The following is a 13,543-nucleotide window of genomic DNA, read 5'->3' as shown; positions in this document are numbered from 1 at the left end:
TACAAGGTCTGCTTGAAGCACGTACCTGTGAGGAGGGGCAGAAAGAGGACCACTCTAGAAAGAGAACGCAGACGACTGTACAGGAGAAGGAAAAAAATAACGGAAATGCTTCGGCAGACACAACTATCACAAGCAAGGAAAACAAGCCTAAGCAGGGAGATCGAAGAAATAGAACAAACGTTGAAGCGATCATATGAGTCTGAGGAAATGGAATTGGAACAGAAAGCTATACAAGAGATAAGGAAAAATCCGAAATATTTTTTCACATACGCCAAATCAAAATCCAAAACCTCGACCAGTATTGGACCGTTAATTACAAATGAAGGTACGTACACAGAGGACAACAAAGAGATTAGTGAAATTCTAAGAAGCCAGTATGAGGCTATGTTTAGCACTCCAATAAACAACATGAAAGTTGATGACCCAGACAGCTTCTTTATGAATGACATTCAAGCTGCAGATAATATAACGGATATTACCACAAACTCGGAAGACTTTGAAAGAGAAATTGACAATATGCCTATGCACTCAGCTCCTGGGCCAGACTCATGGAATTCAATATTCATAAAGAAATGTAAAGTACCAGTAGCGAGAGCACTCAGCGTAATATGGAGAAAGAGCCTGGATACAGGGGAGATACCAGCAGCACTTAAATCTGCAGATATAGCTCCGTTGCACAAGGGGGGGAGTAAAGCCTTAGCAAAAAATTATAGGCCAGTTGCACTAACATCACACATAATAAAAGTGTTTGAAAGAGTGATTAGGAATCAAATTTCTAGTTTTATGGAAAACAATGAATTGCACAATCCAGGACAACATGGATTTAGAGCGGGAAGATCCTGTCTGTCACAGTTACTCAACCACTATGACAAAATCACAGAAGCCCTAGAAGAAAAGCAAAATGCAGATGTTGTATACACAGACTTTGCAAAGGCGTTCGACAAATGTGACCATGGGGTGATAGCTCACAAAATGAGGTCAATGGGAATAACTGGAAAAATAGGACGCTGGATACTCAATTTTCTGTCGAACAGAACACAAAGAGTAACAGTCAATCAGATAAAATCGAGTCCAAGCGACGTTAAAAGCTCTGTACCTCAAGGTACAGTCCTTGCACCGCTACTGTTCCTTATTCTCATATCTGATATAGACAAAAATACACGTCACAGCTTCGTGTCGTCCTTTGCAGATGACACAAAAATCAGCATGAAATTACCTCTGCTGAAGACACTGAAAAACTACAAGCAGATGTCAACAAAGTTTTCGATTGGGCAGCAGAAAATAACATGATGTTTAACAGTGATAAATTTCAGGTACGGCAAAAATGAGGATCTGAAACATAATACAGGGTACAAAACACAATCGAATCTTCCCATAGTAGAAAAACAGCATGTCAAGGATTTGGGAATAATGATGTCCGACGATCTAACATTTAGGGAGCATAACCAAGCAAATATCGCGTCAGCCAGAAAAATGATCGGATGGATTACGAGAACTTTCAAATCCAGGGATCCCATTACAATAGTTGTACTCTTCAAGTCACTTGTGCTGTCCCGTCTCGAGTACTGCTCAGTATTCACTTCCCCCTTCAGAGCAGGAGAGATTGCTGAAATAGAGGGAATACAGAGAACATATACGGCACACATAGACGAGATAAAGCACCTAAATTATTGGGATCGTCTCAAAGCTCTCCAAATGTACTCTCTAGAAAGGAGACGAGAGAGATACCAAATAATATACACATGGAAAATACTGGAGGGTCAGGTTCCAAATCTACACAGTAAAATAACAACGTACTGGAGTGAACGATATGGAAGAAAATGCAAGATTGAACCAGTGAAGAGCAGAGGTGCCATGGGCACAATCAGAGAGCACTGTATAAACATCACAGGTCCGCGGTTGTTCAATGTCCTCCCAGCGACTATAAGAAATATTGCCGGAACAACCGTGGGCATCTTCAAGAGAAAACTGGAGGGTTTTCTAAGAGAAGTTCCGGATCAGCCGGGCTGTGGTGGGTACGTGGCCCTGCGGGCCACTCCAAGCAACAGCCTGGTGGACCAGACTCTCACAAGTCGAGCCTGGCCTCGGGCCGGGCTTGGGGAGTAGAAGAACTCCCAGAACCCCATCAACCAGGTATCAACCAGATGAGTAGTATTTTTAATAAATATTTTATATCTTTATTTACTAAAGAGGAACTTAACAACATGCCTTCAGCCGAACAAATATATGTGGGTGGAGACAAGAACAGGTTGACTAGTTTAGCAGTTACCAGGGAGGATGTAATTAAACAAATAGTAAAACTCAAACCAAACAAATCCCCAGGGCCGGATGAAGTGTTTGCCAGGGTGCTTAAAGAATGCAAAGAGGAGCTTTCCGAGCCACTGTCTACCATATTTAATAAATCAATAGAGTTAGGTAGAGTGTCAGAGTCATGGAAGGTAGCTAATGTGGTACCAATTTTTAAGAAAGGAGATAGATCACTTGCGTCAAACTATCGGCCAATTAGCCTAACGTCTATTGTGGGAAAGTTACTCGAATCAATAATTGCAAATACAATTCGTCTTCATCTTGAAAAACATAAATTAATAAATGAGTCGCAACATGGTTTTACAAATGGCCGTTCATGTTTAACAAATTTGCTATCTTTTTATTCCAGCATAGTTGAGGCAGTTGATAATGGTAAGGATTGTGATGTTGTGTACCTTGACTTTAGCAAAGCTTTTGATACAGTGCCACATGAAAGACTGATTAAAAAAATAGAGGCTCATGGTATTGGAGGGCTATATTAAGTTGGATTAGGGCATGGCTATTCCAAAGGAAACAGAGAGTTAGTATAAATGGGGTTAAGTAAGTGTGGGAACCGACCTGTGAGATTTATATATATTTAATTTATATGAATTTATATTGAATTTATATTTACGTTAATTTGTATACTTCGATAGCAATTTGTATGATGTTAAGTGGACTGTATTTCTGCAATAATCTCACAAATCGATCCACTGCACATTAGGGGGGTTTATATTAAATTTATATATATGCAGCCAATCAAACTACAGTATTAACTACACATATTGTTAAACATTGCAGAGGTTCCTTATCTTATTGTACAGCAGGCCTTAGTCCACCAGGTATAACCAGGATGTAGACACCAAATTATCCTCTTTGAGCTAGCTTCCAACATCCAGTAACTGATGCACAAAGTCTTGCTTCCTTGTCTTGACCTGTCAAAAGGGTGCTAGCTGTAAAGCCAGAATCCTAATATATGACAGCTATATCAGAGAAAACACTGTACAAGGAACCATAAAGACCTAGGCTTAATTACCTTGTTTGAGTCGATCATTTGTGATCTAACCGGCTCACCCAATATCTACTGACATTAATGGCCATGAATGAAAGATAAACGGGTTTCGGAAAGACACTTCCCTTGTGATTGATGACAGCGTGTTGATGATGGCAGATCACTACTCTGATCTTCCATAACACTTCGTCCAAGAGAATTTATAGGAGCCGTAATTCGCTCCAGGACTCTGTGGTCTTAAACAATAGCAATGGCTGACCACTCCCTCCTCACTGACGCTACTGGCCTACATTGTCCAGATGACAGTAAGTGATAGAAGGGTCACATTTACTCTATTTTAATATTGATAATTAAGTTAATTTATATGAGATGTTTTTATGATGGTAAAGTCCAAAGACTAATGTATTTAAGAATAATTCCCACCATAATAGGTGGTGAATTTATAATAGTATGTGGTAATGATATCCCGTTTTCTATAGACGGAAATTCCACTACAAGTTACATTTTCTATGGGTTAACTTGTTTATACAACACAGCAATATTATCTGCCTGTATGATATTATTAAATGGTGTCGGATTTTCCGACAGTCAGAGTGGGAAAATGTTGTTAGTGGAGTACCTCTGTAAGAATATTCTAAACAAAGCACAGGAACGTAGTATACCATACAAATTGAATAGATCGAATACTAATGACCCAAAGTGGATAATAAAGAATTTGAAGAACCTTATAGGTAAAAAGAGAGCTTGGTACAAAAGGATTAAAAATGGGGAGGTCACTTTAGAACAGGAATTCGTACAACTGGTTAGAAATGTTAAGAAAGTGATAAGGAAAGCAAAAAGAAACTATGAAGTTCGCATAGCAGGGCAAGCAAAGACAAATCCTAAAGGGTTTTTTCAGTTATATCGTACTAAGACTAGGGAAAGGATAGGTCCATTAAAAACTGAGACAGGTCAAATAACAGATAGTGATGAAGAGATGAGTAGTATTTTTAATAAATATTTTGTATCTGTATTTACTAAAGAGGAACTTAACAATATGCCTTCAGCCGAACAAGTCTATGTGGGTGGGGACGAGGACAGGTTGACGAGTTTAGCAGTTACCAAGGAGGATGTTCTTAAACAAATAGTAAAACTCAAACCAAACAAATCCCCAGGGCCGGATGAAGTGTTTGCCAGGGTGCTTAAAGAATGCAAAGAGGAGCTTTGTGACCCACTGTCAACCATATTTAATAAATCAATAGAGTCAGGCAGAGTGCCAGAGTTTTGGAAAGTTGCTAATGTGATACCAGTTTTTAAGAAAGGAGATAGATCACTTGCGTCTAACTATCGACCAATTAGCTTAACGTCTATTGTGGGAAAGTTACTCGAATCTATAATAGCAAATAAAATTCGTCTTCATCTTGAAAAACATAAATTAATAATTGAGTCGCAACATGGTTTTATAAATGGCCGTTCATGTTTAACAAATTTGTTATCTTTTTATTCTAGCATAGTTGAGGCAGTTGATAGTGGTAAGGATTGTGATGTTGTGTACCTTGACTTTAGCAAAGCTTTTGATACAGTGCCACATGAAAGACTGATTAAAAAGACAGTCTCATGGTATTGGGGGTGCTATATTAAGCTGGATTAGGGCATGGCTATACCAAAGGAAACAGGGAGTTAGTATAAATGGAATCAAGTCAGAGTGGGAAAATGTTGTAAGTGGAGTGCCTCAGGGCTCTGTCCTGGGACCTCTGTTGTTTATAATATATATATAAATGATTTAGATTCAGGTTTGAGTAGCAACATTTGCAAATTTGCCGATGATACGAAAATCGGTAGGGAAATTAATTCGGAGGACTCACTATCACTTCAAGTTGATCTAGAAAAGTTGATCTGGTTTTGAAATGGTCAAAGGATTGGCAGATGCAGTTTAATGCTGATAAATGTTAAGTTCTGAGGTTAGGTAATGATGATAGAGTTACAAGATACGAGCTAGATGGTGCTGAGATTGCGAAGTCGGATTGCGAAAGGCATCTGGGAGTTATGATTAGTAAGAATTTAAAACAAAAGGATCAATGCATAAATGTTCGTAATAAGGCAAATCGGACACTTGGATTTATTAATCGTAGCGTTAGTAACAAGACACCTGGTGTGGTTCTCAAGCTATATCTTGCTCTAGTTAGGCCCCATTTAGATTATGCAGTTCAGTTTTGGTCGCCATATTATAGAATGGATATAAATTAACTTGAACGTGTCCAGCGTAGGATGACTAAGTTAATTCCCCAAATTAGAAATCTTTCATATAAAGAAAGATTAACAAAGGTTAAGTTGCATTCACTGGAAAGGCGAAGAGTTAGGGGTGACATGATAGAGGTTTACAAGTGGGTGAATGGACATAACAAAGGGGATATTAATAGGGTATTAAAAGTATCAACACAAGACAGAACACGAAACAATGGGTATAAATTGGATAAGTTTAGATTTAGGTTGACTTGGGTAAATACTGGTTCAGTAACAGGGTTGTTGATTTGTGGAACCAATTACCGCGTAACGTGCTGAAGGTGGGGTCCCTCGATTGTTTCAAGCGCGGGTTGGACAAATATATGAGTGGGATTGGGTGGTTATAAATAGGAGCTGCCTCGTATGGGCCAATAGGCCTTCTGCAGTTGCCTTTGTGCTTATGTTCTTATGTTCTGGGACCTCTGTTGTTTATAATATATATAAATGATTTAGATTCAGGTTTGATTAGCAACATTTGCAGATGATACCAAAATCGGTAGGGAAATTAACACGGAAGAAGACTCACTATCACTTCAAGTTGATCTAAATAGGATTTTGAAATGGTCAAAAGATTGGCAGATGCAGTTTAATGCTGATAAATGTAAAGTTCTGAGGCTAGGTAATGATGATAGAGTTACAAGATACGAGCTTGATGGTGTTGAGATTGCGAAGTCAGATTGCGAAAGGGATCTGGGAGTTATGATTAGTAAGAATTTAAAACAAAAGAATCAATGCATGAATGTTCGTAATAAGGCAAATAGGACACTGGGACTTTTAATCGAAGCATTAGTAACAAGACACCTGGTGTGGATCTTCAGCTATATCTTGCTCTGGTTAGGCCCCATTTAGATTATGCAGTTCAGTTTTGGTCGCCGTACTATAGAATGGATATAAATTAACTTGACCGTGTCCAGCGTAGGATGACTAAGTTAATTCCCCAAATTAGAAATCTTTCATATGAAGAAAGATTAACAAAGCTTAACTTGCATTCACTGGAAAGGCGAAGAGTTAGGGGTGACATGATAGAGGTTTACAAATGGATGAATGGACATAACAAAGGGGATATTAATAGGGTATTGTTACGGACCCGAGTCCAACGTCGGAGCACGGAGCAGTGACGACAACGCCATCTGTGAGTCCGCTCCCGAAACCCCCTCCAAATGGACAGCGCCATCTAGTGAGGACAGGATATACCGGCAACAGGTGCTGGATTCCCGTCTTAATCAGCTCACAACATAGCCGCTGCTGACCTCTGGTGAGGTGGCGCTTAGACAGCAACGCCTTCTATGGAGCAGAGAGGTGGACGTTTGTGTCTAAGCCTGTGAGGTTCCCTAGTCCCAGTATTAATGACGTGTCTGATTGCAGAGTCGACCTGGGACTGCTGTATTGGACGATGGATCAGTCTACCCAAGGCAGCCAAGGTCTCTTCACGAGTTTGCTCTGAAGAAGCTGTGAGTCACCCCCAGACGAACTCTGTTGAGCGTATTAGCCTGCCTGTGACGTGGCAGTATCAGGAATCGCCGTATCCGGGGCTGGCTGGTGGAAGAGACTAGCCACTGTGGTGCTTAGTGAGGAGAGTGATCACAGCGGGATCACACGACCAACCCTAGTATTGGTCGTGGAGTGGCCTACACAGCGGAGCTGATCGGAACCTGCCAACTACAGGCTGGATTGTGGTTGAAGGCCTCCACGACGGAGCACCCAGTGGGACTGTGATTTGGCTGGCCTGTGGCCAGGGTAGATTCGCCAAGAGAATCATGGAGGATTCATCGTGGGCCACGGAGGAAGGAACCAGGGCTACCCAAAGTGTGCACCGTGGAACATCCAGTGTCTTCGGAGGAAGACAACTCTGTACATTATAGTGTATTTATAACCCCCCATGTGACTGTTATATATTTATTTATGGTGGTGGTGAAATTATATATATCAATCAGAACATTTGTATCCCTCCTCCTTTAATTTAACTTGCGTTACGGAACACATCCCTTGAAAGCCTCTACTAACTTGGGGCCGGATTCCCAAACTCTAATAACACCAGAGAAGAACCCGGTTGCATCCCAGTAGGGACGTAACAGGTATTAAAAGTATCAACACAAGACAGAATGCGAAACAATGGGTATAAATTGGATAAGTTTAGATTTAGGAAAGACTTGGTTCGGTAACAGGGTTGTTGATTTGTGGAACCAATTACCGCATAACGTGGTGGAGGTGGGGTCCCTCGATTGTTTCAAGCGTGGGTTGGACATGTTTATGAGTGGGATTGGGTGGTTATAGACAGGAGCTGCCTCGTATGGGCCAATAGGCCTTTAAAACTGGTATCTTTTACCTTTCATAAAAACTGGTATCACATTAGCAACTTTCCAAAACTCTGGCACTCTGCCTGACTATTGATTTATTAAATATGGTAGACAGTGGGTCGCAAAGCTCCTCTTTGCATTCTTTAAGCACCCTGCCAAACACTTCATCCGGCCCTGGGGATTTGTTTGGTTTGAGCTTTACTATTTGTTTAAGAACATCCTCCCTGGTAACTGCTAAACTAGTCAACCTGTCCTCGTCCCCAACCACATAGACTTGTTCGGCTGAAGGCATATTGTTAAGTTCCTCTTTAGTAAATACAGATATAAAATATTTGTTAAAAATACTACTCATCTCTTCGTCACTATCTGTTATTTGACCTGTCTCAGTTTTTAATGGACCTATCCTTTCCCTAATCTTTGTCCGGAATAATTGGAAAACCCCTTTAGGATTTGTTTTTGCTTGCTCTGCTATGCGAACTTCATAGTTTCTTTTTGCTTTCCTTATCTCTTTTTTAGTATTTCTAACCAGTTGTACGAATCCCTGTTCTAAATAGACTTCCCCATTCTTAATCCTTTTGTACCACGCTCTCTTTTTACCTATAAGGTTCTTCAGATCGTTTGTTATCCACTTTGGATCATTAGTATTCGATCTTTTCAATTTATACGGTATACTACGTTCCTGGGCTTTGGTTAGAATATTTTTAAATAGGTTATATTTTGAATCCACATCGAAAACCCCTTTTACGTCATCTATCGCTGGGTTCATGTCTCGCTCCAAGACCGGTCCACACCCCATACCCAAGACTTTCCAATCTATTTGACCCAAAAAATTTCTTAGGCTATTGAAATCAGCTTTTCGAAAATCAGGCACTTTAACAAAATTTTCTCCTACCGATCTTTGAAATCAGCTTTTCGAAAATCAGGCACTTTAACAGAATTTTCTCCTACCGATCTATTCCATTGAATGCTAAATCTGATTTCTTTATGATCACTGTTCCCTAGCTCACTCCCTATTTCGATGTCCTTAATTTGTGTTTCCCTGTTAGTTAACACTAAATCTAATATATTATTTCCCTGCGTTGGTTCCTTAATGTGTTGCGTAAGAAAGCAATCGTCAATTAATTCTAGAAAATCTTCTGCTTCATTATTCCCTGTTTTGTTCAACCAGTTTATTCCACTAACGTTAAAGTCACCCATGACATAAATACTGTTAGATCTAGATGCTCTAGATATTTCATCCTATAGATGCTTTGCTTCCATTCTGTCTAAATTTGGTGGCCTATATATAACTCCTATTATAATGTTATTTGCTTTTTCGTTTAATTCTATCCAAATAGTTTCTGTATGTGGCTCAGTTTTGATTCCCTCTTTGAGACTACATTTCAAATTGTCCCTAACATATATGGCTACTCTCCCTCCTCGTCTAATATATCTATCTGTGTGAAATAGTTTAAATCCATTTATTTGATATTCAGCTAATAGCTCTCTATTTTCTACATTCATCCACGCTTCGGTAAGTGCAATAATATCTATTTTTTCTGTGCAGACAAGAGCATTTAAATCGTTTATTTTATTTCTTAGACTTCTAGTGTTAGTGTAATATACCCTAAGTGAATTGTTATTTTGAGGCTCTTCTCTTTTCCTGATAATAATAATAATAATAATAATTTTTATTTAGGTAAAGTACATACATAAAATAAATTTTTACAAAGATTGGTTGACTTATAGGTAGAGCTAGTACATACAATGCCTAAAGCCACTATTACGCAAAGCGTTTCGGGCATGATAAACTTAAATGACAAGCTTAATACTAATTGAGCATAATGAGTAGAATGAAAACAAGAAATGAAAACATAGATGAAAAAGCAGCACAAATACAATTATGTTGACAAACAGCGCTCTTTAAAGAAAAACAGACATTGGTTGACAATAGAAGGGTAAGGTAGGTTACAGGGAATTTATTAGGTATAGCTTCGTTTTTAACTTAAACTGGTTGCGAGAGGTACAGTCTTTAACATGGTTGGGAAGGTCATTCCACATTCTGGGCCCCTTGATTTGTAGAGCATTTCTGGTTTGATTAAGTCGTACTCTAGGAATATCAAAACTGTATTTATTTCTGGTGTGGTGCTCATGGGTTCTGTTACAACCTTCTATGAAGCTTTTTGAGATCAGGATTGGCATTATAGTTTAGCGTTTTATATATGTATAATACACATGAGAGAATGTGCAGTGACTTAATGTCTAACATATTCAGAGATTTGAGTAGGGGTACCGAGTGATGTCTGGGGCCAGAATTGAATATTGCCCTAATAGCAGCTTTGTGTTGAGTAATTAGAGGACGTAAGTGATTTTGGGTAGTAGAGCCCCAAGCACAAATACCATAGTTGAGATATGGATAGATAAGGGAGCAATAGAGAGTCACCAGGGCAGGGCGTGGTACATAATATCTGATCTTAGAAAGAATGCCCACAGTTTTTGAAACTTTTTTTTTATATGTTTAGTATGTGTCCCTGGAAATTCAGCTTGTAGTCAATGAGAATGCCAAGGAATTTGCCATCTAATTTGTTACAAATTTGGGTATTGTTTATTTTGAGATTTATTTGATTAGAGGATTTATTGCCAAACAGAATATAGAAAGTTTTGTCAATGTTAAGGGTGAGTTTGTTGGCAGTTAGCCACAGATGGACTTTATTTAGCTCAGTATTTACTGTGACATTTAGAGCAAGGGAGTCAGGACTGGAGTAAATGAAGGTTGTGTCGTCAGCAAATAGAATTGGTTTGAGGTGTTGGGAGGCATTTGAAAGGTCATTAATGTAGATGAGAAAGAGGAGAGGGCCAAGTATGAGGGGCAAGTGATCATTTTGCCAAGTATGAGGGGCAAGTGATCATTTTGCCAATTCTTTTCTCCCACAAACACATACTTTTATTACCTCCTTCCTCCAAATCGATTCCCATAGCACTATCTACTAACAGTTTAAACCCAAATAAACGCCTCTAACCACTGGTTCCAACGAGTTCGCAACAACAACCACCCCAGCTCTCGGAGTCGACTGCTAGCAGCCGTGGAGTGAGGACGTTTCTCGACCCTCCGTGGCTGTTGGAGTTGTTTGCTGTTTTGGTCGCCAGGTGGTGTGGGCGTCCCTGCCCTACCAGTTTTGTTGCCTGCCTGGCTGCGTTGACGTGGCAGTTCTGACATGGGGGGCCATCTTCCTCCTGTTCAGCGTGTGAACTCCGTGGGCCTGGAGTTCACTTGTAAGGCTGGTTATTCGACCATCGAGATGGTGATGTGTGACATGCTTCGTGTCCCGGTGGAAGCTGTTTACGGTGTGGAGCTAGTTACGACCCATCGGGTTGTTATTAAGTTCGTGGGGGAGGACGAGTACCGGGACTTCCTCCGTCGGTACGGGGGGCGTTCGTTGCCATTGCCAGACGATGCCGGCTCTGTGGCGATTTCGGACCGCAGTGGTGCCCTGACTTATGTCAGTATCCATGGTGTGCCCCTTTAATTCCCTGATGACCTCCTCCGGCGTTACTTCGGGGGTTTTAGTACTGTTGTCAGCGTGCGGGTGAACACGCTCTCCTCGGGGCGGTATGCTGGGAGGCGTACAAACATTCGCACGTTGGGGATGCGCCTGCGGTCGGATATACCTTCTTCTGTCCGGCTTATGGGGTACTACGTCCGGGTGTATTATGCCCGGCAGCCTCGTCCCTGTTTCCGGTGTGGCCTGTTGGGGCCTGCCAGGTGCTCTGAGGCCCCTGCTGCTCCTGTCAACTTGTTCCGCGACGAGGATTTCCCGCCGCTCCCTCTGGAGGCAGTCTCCGGTGATGTTGATGAGGTGGTGCGCGTCCCGTCTGCTGCTGCAGCTTCCCCGGCGGCGCCTGCCGTTCCTCTGGTTGTTGCCGTCCCTCCTCCGGTTCTTGAGGGGCCGTCGGTTGGTCTGCCTGATCCTGTTGCTGTTCCAGCTGCTCCCGTGGGCCTTCCTGGAGCCCCCTGTGTGACGTCGCTGTCTTCTTCCTCGTCTTCTGATGCTGCGCCTGGCCCTGTGTCCGTGACTCGGGTCCCAGATGTGCTGGGTGCTGGGGTGGCTGCGGAGCCTCCTGCTGTGTGTGGCCCGGTTCCCCCTGTGATAGAGGCTGCTGCCGTCCTGGCGTCGGTTCCTTCGGCTCGTGGTACCCGTGTTTCTGGGTCACTTACCGGCTCGGACGATATCCGGCCGGAGCCCAAACGTTCCCGGCGTTCGTCTTCTTCCTGGACCGACGTTGGTGACTTCAGTGACTGTGGGGTTTCGGGTGTTGACAGTGTGGATGCGGATGCGTCGATGTCTCCGCGGTTCGTGGTGGCGGAGGTCCATGTGCCTGTTGGTGCTGGTGCCTGTGTCTCGGACGTGCCTTCGGTTCTTTCTCCGCCGGGGGACTCTCCACAGTGGGGGGTGGTGGCTTCCGCTGCCAGGGATGGTGTGGACTCTGGTGCTGGGTGTGGCCTGGTGGTGACGTTATGGAAGGATGCGCGCCGTCCGGGTTCCCTGCTGTCGTCTGGTGGTGTGCCCGGGGCCGCGGGTACCCCTGTGGTGCGGGTGCACGTTGGGGCCCTGGAGGACGTGTTGCCGGCATCTGTGATGCCACCGGGTCACTGGTCGAAGATTGCTGAGTTACTGCTGTCTGACGGGCCGGAGTGCTTTCGTGGGGGGCAAGTTCCCTTCCTGTGGGGGCGAGTGGCGACTTCTCGCCTCATGAGTTCTACGATCTGGGTCCCCAGTTTGCAGGTGTTTGTTGCCCCGGTTCCGGATGTTATGGCGTCCCCGGTGGATGGACGAGACCCTTGGCAATGGGTGCTCTGGGAGGCGTTCAATGTAAGATTCCCGCGGGCCAAGTTCCCGGGCAAGTATGTGCTCTGATTTCTTGTGTATTTGCTCTATGACATGCTGCGGTGGAGGCCTGGTCGAGGACCGGGCCGCGGGGACACTAAAAAAACGCCCCGAAATCAACTCAAGATAACCTCAAGATAGGAAGCTGGTCACAGGGCCGCACACTTGGAAGCACACCTGACTGCACGGCAGGCCGCACACCGGCTTGCCCACTAAGGCGTGCACTCCGTTCGGTGCCGGGAACCGCGCCGAGACCCGCAGAGTGGCCCCAGTGCCCTCACCAACCGTAACAGGAGCAGAGGCCCCCCGCCGCACATCCTTCGAAAACTCCACACAAGGTCGCGATCACCAGGGGCAACTGCCCACTGAGGGGGAGCCACCAGCAAGAGGCACAGCGTCCAACTCAGAAGGCACCACAGGAGGCAACACAGCGTCGGCCACAGCATCATCATCCATCGCATCACGCCCCTCAGCCCACGACCGGCGAGGTGACGCACCCCAAGCCGAGCGACGGCGCTTAAAAAGAGGCCGCTGATCGTCGGAACTGTCACCCCCAGCAAGCGGTGTCCCAGAAGAACCATCGGCAGGCGGCCCCAAAGCCGGGGCAGCACGATCACGCAGAACAGCAGCCTCAACAACGTGGGGCAAAAAGCCACCACCGGGAACGGAGACCAGAGTCGGAGAAGGAAGAGACACAGCAGGCGGAAGGGTAGACTCCAGCACACGTGAAGTATCCAGTGAGGGCGACGGAAGCTGCAGAAGAGAAGAGGTACTCGGCAACGAGGAAACTGCCAGAGGCGACGAGGTAGAGGACATGGGTG

Source organism: Procambarus clarkii, chromosome 63 (assembly GCF_040958095.1).
Source record: "Procambarus clarkii isolate CNS0578487 chromosome 63, FALCON_Pclarkii_2.0, whole genome shotgun sequence".
Lineage (NCBI taxonomy): Eukaryota > Metazoa > Arthropoda > Malacostraca > Decapoda > Cambaridae > Procambarus > Procambarus clarkii.
Note: the sequence above shows the minus strand (reverse complement) of the source record.